A 7883-nucleotide genomic window follows, 5' to 3' on the forward strand; every position below is an offset into this window, starting at 1 on the left:
CCAACTGAAAATATTCTGTCATTATACATACTGAAAGAGGTTACATGTACTCTTAATGTCACAAAACAAGACAGAAGTGTAAACCCAAAATTTCATGCATACATTGGTGTGGCAGCAGGTAGGTGGACTGCAGCAGAAGAGCAGAATATTTTCAATAAATTTCAGATATTACCTACCTTTTTTGTATTTTTGCATTTTTTTTTTTTTTTAGTTTTAGAGTTCTAGAAGTGGGATATTGTCTAACGGCACATTTCAAAAGACTTACTAGCCGCAAAGGTATTAGGCACAAAATAGAGTGTGACAATGGGTATTAAAAAACTTAAATATAACTTGAAATATTTTCCTCTTAATCTGCAACATTCAATCTCCCCACAATCAAGAAGTTGTCGTCAACCATTCTAAGGAGTGTTTAACACACACATGGCTACTTCAGAAAATACCTGAAGAAAAATCTATGGTAGTATTGTGTACTTAAGAGTTGTACAAGTATTAAAATAGATAAAACATACCAAAATTATGGTTCATTGCTTTACTTGGTCGTCATATGCTAAGTATTCATGTGTAACAGAATCATGGTCACTTTGAAAATGTTTTCTCTTTCTTTTTAGCTGTAGTAGAGATCCAGAGACAAGGGGACAAGTATCCCAGGTTGGCCTCAAACTTGCTACAAATCAGTGAATGATCTTGAACTTTTATTCTCCAGGCTTCATCTCTTGAGAGCTAAAATTATGGATATGTGCCATCATGCCTGGTTTCTGTAGTATTGGGATTTGAAGCCAAGTTCTCATGCATGCTATGCAAACGCTCTTATTGAGTTACACAACAAATGCTAAAATACAATAATTTCAATAAATAACAGTTGATTAGGAGATGGGAAATCTGGCACAAGAAGAAGATACTTAAAAGTCCATCTGGGATCCAGAATACTTACCTTGCCAAATTGTGTACAGTGCCATTTTTGTTCCATTAAACAGATTATATGTATAAAGATGAAGCTTGCTGCAAATGAAGTTAAGAAATGAGTGACCAGTACAACTAGATAAACATTTATGATTATGTTACTAAAGATAGGTGGAAAATAAAGAGTTATCGCTAGACTGTGCATCCATCCAATTGTTACACCTTTGTAGGAGAAGATGTACTTTTTCTCTCAGAAACTGCATAATCTTGTGCCAATTAACCACAAGTGAGGTGACTCATTGGTCAAGCTTTCTATAGACATTTGAGAACCAGGGAAGAAACTGGAGAGATGACTCAGTGGTTATGAACACTGACTGCTCTTCCAGAGGTCCTGAGTTCAATTCCCAGCAACCACATGGTGGCTCACAACCATGTGTAATGGAATTCGATGCCCTCTTCTGGTGTGTCTGAAGACAGACACAGACAGTGTACTCACACATATAAAAATAAATAAATAAATCTAAAAAAAAGAACTAGGAAAAAGTATCACTGTTGTGTTAACTATTTCAATATATCACCAATTGATTCCTTCAACTGTAACTTAAGGAAAATCGTCACAAACTAATTTTTCTTTCCCTGTTTTGCTCTCCTAGAACCAGGCTTGATTGTGGCCATGCACTAGGATGCACTGAATTGACTGTTTACATTTTGACACGTTTCTATTAGCTGCTTTATGTTAAGAGAAAAAGAACATGCCAAGTGTATCCTATAAAACAAATTCTGACAAACTACACAGAAACTGATTAATTTCTTTTCCTTTTACAAATTGATCTCAACTAAAATAAAAATGAACTAAGTAACTTCTATGTCAGAGTTTTCTTTCTGATCACACATTCTCTTATCACACATTTCATCAACAGAAGGCATTGCAGAAGTAGTTCATTTCTATAGTTGTTTGTGTTGCTCTAACTTTTTAAACTGTAGAATCTTTAATAGTTAGAGTTGTATCATATTACTTAATTAAGTAAACAAGTGGAGTATTATTAATCTATAACACCATAATCAGAGAATACCTCATATAAATTACTATAGCATTGTGTGCTGGAGATACTTGAAATTAGTCCTATGGTGCAAGAGAGACACAATACCCATGATCATACAGCTTAAAACCACCTTTACCTCCAGGTACAGGATTTTGAGTGTCCTTTTCTGTTCTTTGTGGCATTTGCATGATTATGTACTTTTAATTCTTTTAAAATGGATAAAGAATATGTATGCTGTGAAAAAGTCAAACACAACAGAAACATTTTGAGTCTCTATATGCATCTTGTTCTTTATGTTGTAAAACAGTTTACTATATGATTAAAGTGAATAGTTTATATAACCTAAATAGGATGCATATTACTTTCAGTGGCATTTAAAGTTCATCATTAGTGACCTTTTGATCTGGATCATATTAAGGCACTTGAAGAATTTACTGCCTTTACTAAGAGAATAAGAAAAAAATATGTTCTATCTCAATTAAAAATATTTCATTTTTACATGCCTGTGTGTTGTCTTAAGAGAACTTTATAGAGCTAAATGTGACATAAATTGAAAATAATTTACAAACACACTCCAAAAAGGTCTGGGTAGTCATTATTCCACATTTACTCAGTGGAAATTTACTAAATTTCTCTTTTGTTGTAGTACTATGAGAGATGCTATATTTACAACTCTGAATAAAACACACAAAAATAACTCCACTAGAAGAGTTCTGATGAAAAAATGCAAATTCCCAAACTGACATTATTTATGGTGTTTTTATGTTCATGAGGAATTTATAAGTATCTAGTAATTTCAAGAAATATCAGATTGCATTTAATAAAAATATTTTCCTAATACGTTTTTAACATTAAAAATCCCTGCCATAAAATCTTGCCATATACAGCGCAAGAGAGTTAAAAATGAGTATGTTTAAAATGAGACTAGCATTCCAAAATAAAACACCAAGGCAAATCACATAAAGGACAATATTAACATGAAAATATGACCAACTAAAATTTGTATTGTAAGACTACACCATTTTTCACAATAGGAATGTATGAATTTCGACAGACATTTTAAATTAACAATGTAAAGCACACAGTTTTTAAAATAGTTAACAAATTTGCTAGGCATTAATGGCACACATTGTTATCAGCACCCTTGAGGCAGACACAGACGAATCTTTGTGAGTTCAAGGCCAGTCTGGTCTACAGAATGAATTCCAGAACACACAAAGTTAATACAACAACTACAACAAAAAAACACCCAAACAAACAAAAAAACAAAAACAAATTTAATATTTATTTGATTTTACATGTATCAGTACTTTATTTCCATGAATATACAAAGCATAAGGGCTTGGTGCACGAAGAACTCAGAGGAAGGCATCGGATTCACTGGATAAGGTTAAGGGATGGTTGTGAGCCACCATATGGGTGCTGCTAACAAATGCTGGGTCCTCTGAAAGAAAATCAGATGCTCTTAACTGCAGTACCATCTCTCTAGCTCCAGCACATGCTTTTAAAAATCCTGGATATGAAAGCATATATCCTTAAAATGATGACAATCAGATAAAGGTGATAACTAATGTCATCTTTAACTATGATACACTAGAGACACTCTAATCAGAAGTCAAAAAGTGCATGATTTATCAATACATTAGCTTAATACTATTTGTAATATTACAATGAATGCAGGAAGAAATATTTACATAGAATCAAGTTTTTAGAAAAATGGTAAGTGAAAAAACTAAAAATCTTATATATTAATAATCATTAATTGGCAAATACAGGAGGAAACAAAGGATCTACTTTCAGTGATCACATAGTATACAAAACACTCAGAATCAAACCATAAAAATGAGCTGCACAGAGTTACAAAACTGTGCTGGAAAAGAGATAACATTTATATAAATTTATGTAAAAGAATAACATGTTCCTGGATGGGAAGACTAAATATAATAAACATGTCAAATTTTCCAAAACTCAGATGTAAGCTTACTGTTATTCAGACTGAAATCCCTACAGGATTTTTGAAAGTTGGGAAAGAATTTTAACATTCATCTGGAAGTTTTTAAAAGTGAGAAAGCCAAGAACTTTTTTTTCTTAAAAAAAAAAAAAGCAAGTAAAAGAGAAGATACTTGCTTTCAGTAAAATGTATTAAAGAAATGTTTTTTTTTTTTAATTCTGTGGTGTTGTTACAGGAATTTGCAGGTATGGAAAAAGACTGAAACAGACTAAAGATAAATATCCTATTAGAAAGGCAGGGGTCAGTAGGTGGGTGGGGGAACTCCCTTTTAGAGGCAAAGTAGAGGGGGATCAGGTAGAGGGTTCATGGAGACCGAGAAGCGGGATAATACTTGAAATGTAAACAAATGAAATGGTTAATAAAAAAAATAAAACAGGCCTGGCAGTGGAAGAGCAGGCCTTTAATCTCAGCTCCTGAGAGGCAGAGGCAGGCGGATTTCTGAGTTCGAGGCCAGCCTGATCTACAGAGTGAGTTCCAGGACAGTCAGGGCTACACAGAGAAACCCTGTCTCAGATAAAAAAAAAGAAAGAAAGAAAAGAAAACACAAATGAAAACTCATCAACAACAAAAAAGAAAACTATCCACCACCAGTGAGAACATACTATAGTGATATTCAACCTAATCAGTAATGAAAAAGGTAAAAGGAAGTTTAATACTAACATGTATTTGCACTTATGATTCCTAAAATAGTAATTCTATGTAGTGTTATGGATATTAGTTCATCAGCAGAAACTCAACCACCACATGATTTTTCCTTGCTTGTATATTTGATTTATCATTATTTAACACACACACACACACACACACACACACACACACACACACACTTTTACTATAACAGATCAACTTTGCATTTCTGTAATGTTTGCCTATCTGCATGCAGTTCTCACTATCTGGCCATCCTTTTCCTTTTTCCTCCTGTCCTTGCAAACATTACAGTGAATTCGGTAAGAAATATTCACATAGAAGCAATAGAAGATCAAACATAAACATCTTGGAATTCATGAGAAAGTCTTTAGTAATGTGGCAACTGCAAAAATAAAAATCTTATACATTAATAATCATCAATTGGCAAATACAGGAGGAAACTAAGAACCTAATTTCAGTGACAACTTAACATACAAAATACACGGAATCAAACAATAAGCCTCAATTGAGGGAGCCTCAATTTTGCCTCGATAGGATTGCTGTGTGGATGTGTCAGGGAGATATTTTCTCAGTTGCTTATTTGATGTGGGAGTGCCTCCTCTGCTGTGAGTAATGTTATCTCTGAGTTTGTAATCCTAGTTTGCATAAGAAAGTTAACAAAGAAGGCCATGAAGAGCAAGCTTGTAAGTTCCATGGCCTTTGCTTCAGTTCCTGCCTTGAGTTCCTGACTTGACTTCCATTTATTATGGACTATATACTGTAAGCTGAAATAAACACGTCCTTCAACATGTTGATTTTGGACATGGGGATTAGACAGAAACCGAACCAGAACACCCTCAATCCCTGACATCTTTCCAGTTCAGAAGAATTTTTATCCTACTTACAGATCAATATTTTTATTAATTTTTTCACATTTGAAAAAGAATATGTAATATTTATTTTCATCATTAGCATACTTTTACTTAAGATCATGTCCTACAGTTACATTCATTTTGCTGTAAGTGACATGATTTCATTATTAATGGGTAAATAAATAATACTAATCTGCAGTGTAGATATCTTATATTTTTCTCTAGGCATTTATTTATTTGTTGATGGGTATCTAGGCTGACACGAACTTATTATGAATAGTACTGCAATGAACACAGGCATGTTGGCATATCTTTTGTACACTGATTCATTCCATTAATATGCCCAAGGTCATAAGCTAGCTTTATTTGGCTTGTTTCCATACTACCTTTTATTCCCACCAACAGTACATAAGAATTCACTTTTAATCACATTCTCAGTAGAAATTATTTTTCTCTCAATTGTAGCTATTCTCAATATGACGAAATGGTATTTCAACTTAAATTTGATTCACATTTTCCAGATGGCTAATGATATTGAGCAGTTTTTTTATATTTAATGACCATTTGAAATTTTATTTTTCAGAAATATTTGTTGAGATTATTTACCCATTTTTATGTTGGATCATTTGGGTTAAGATTATTAAGGTCCTTTATTTTTAATGGATTCAGGATATTAATCAGTTTAGTGAGTAGCCTGTAGAATTTTCTCCCATTCTGATAATTGTCTGTTTTACTCTATTGATCATTTCCTTTGCCATGAGACTTTTTACTTTGGCATAATGCTTGTTTTTTTTTTTTTTAATTCTTTTTGGAGACCTATCCAGAAAACTATTTCTTACACCAATATCTTGAAATATTTCTTCTATTTTTCTAATAGCCTCAGAAATTGAGGTTTTATATTTAGGTCTTTGTTCAATAATACAATTATTTTGTACAATGTGAAAGATGAGGGAAAGAAAACTTTCAATATGAGGATATAGCTTTGTTGGTACCATTTGCAGAAGAAACTGTTTTCTAGTGTACATTTTTTTTTTTTGGAAATTCTGTGTATTAACAGCAGTATATAGATGTAGGGGTGATTTTTGGTCTCCCATCCACGTACAGAACAGGTCTGACTCTGCTTAGCTTCTGAATATCAGGCACATTTGGGGTAGTTATGTCTGCAATATCTCTGGACTCCCTATTTTAAAAGTTTTGTTCATGTGTCTGTTTTTATACATATATAATTTTGTTTGGGTTACTGTGGATCTACTGTAGATGAAAGGGATTGAGCACTTTATGGAGAGTTGTTCTCTTCATTTTCACTTGTTGTGTATTACTGCAATGGTTTTCATTTCCTGAAAACAGAAGGTTCTTTGATGAGCGGTGAGGGATACACTTATTTGTGGATATAGGGTAAGTATCTAAAATGCAGTTAGAAATTTAGGTATATATCCAGGTGTGATGATGCATGTTTTTAATCCCAGCACCCAGGATAGAGAAGCAGACAGGTCTCTGAGTTTGAGGTCAGCCTACTCTACACTAGGAGTCCCAGGCTATACAAAACTGCACAAAGAAACCCTGTATAGAAAAATCAAACCAGCTGGGCAGTGGTAGCACACGTCTTTAATTCCAGCACTTGGGAGGGAGAGGCAGGTGGATTTCTGAGTTCGAGGCCAGCCTGGTCTACAGAGTGAGTTCCGGGACAGCCAAGGCTATTCAGAAAAACCCTGTCTTGAAAAACAAAGAAACAAACAAAGAAACAAACAAAGAAACAAACAAAGAAACAAACAAACACCAAAAAAGCAAAAAGCAAACCAAAGCAAAAATCTGGTTTAGGAAATTAGTAGTAGAAGGTTCTTTTTTAAGGTTCAAGGCCTTGCTAGCTGTAGATAGTTGGCTGGCTTTGCAATGTCAAGTATACTTCCTTTCTATTGAGTAGGCCTCAAGTCCTATTAAACAACTGTGGTTGCCTGTAAGATATAAATGGCACTACTGAATCCTTGGAGACATCAGGATATGCTGATCATTGCTGTGGTTGGTTCATAAGCTGACAGTCGGGTAGGACTATTGTTTGCTTTTTTCCATCAGCAGCTTCATAGTGTCTTCTAATACTATGACAGTTAGTCTTCAGGAAGAAAGCTTCCAGGTTAGTTCCAGACTGATTCCTATGCTTTAAATGAATGTTGACTTCAGTGATGAAGTTTTACCTTCACGTTCTTGGAGGCATTGGCAATAACCTATATTATTTGAGGGGTTTCTTTTATCCTTAGTAACAACTTGGAGAGAGGTTTCCCACATCTGGACCTCTGATTTTTGTTAATCTCTGACACTTGAGGGGAACATTATTACTCCAATAGCATAATTTCATTCAAATTATATCTGTTTAACCTATCTATCTATCTATCTATCTATCTATCTATCTATCTATCTATCTATCTATCTATCTAT

This window comes from Grammomys surdaster, unplaced genomic scaffold (genome assembly GCF_004785775.1).
Source record: "Grammomys surdaster isolate TR1022 unplaced genomic scaffold, NIH_TR_1.0 1065, whole genome shotgun sequence".
NCBI classification, from domain to species: Eukaryota; Metazoa; Chordata; class Mammalia; order Rodentia; family Muridae; genus Grammomys; species Grammomys surdaster.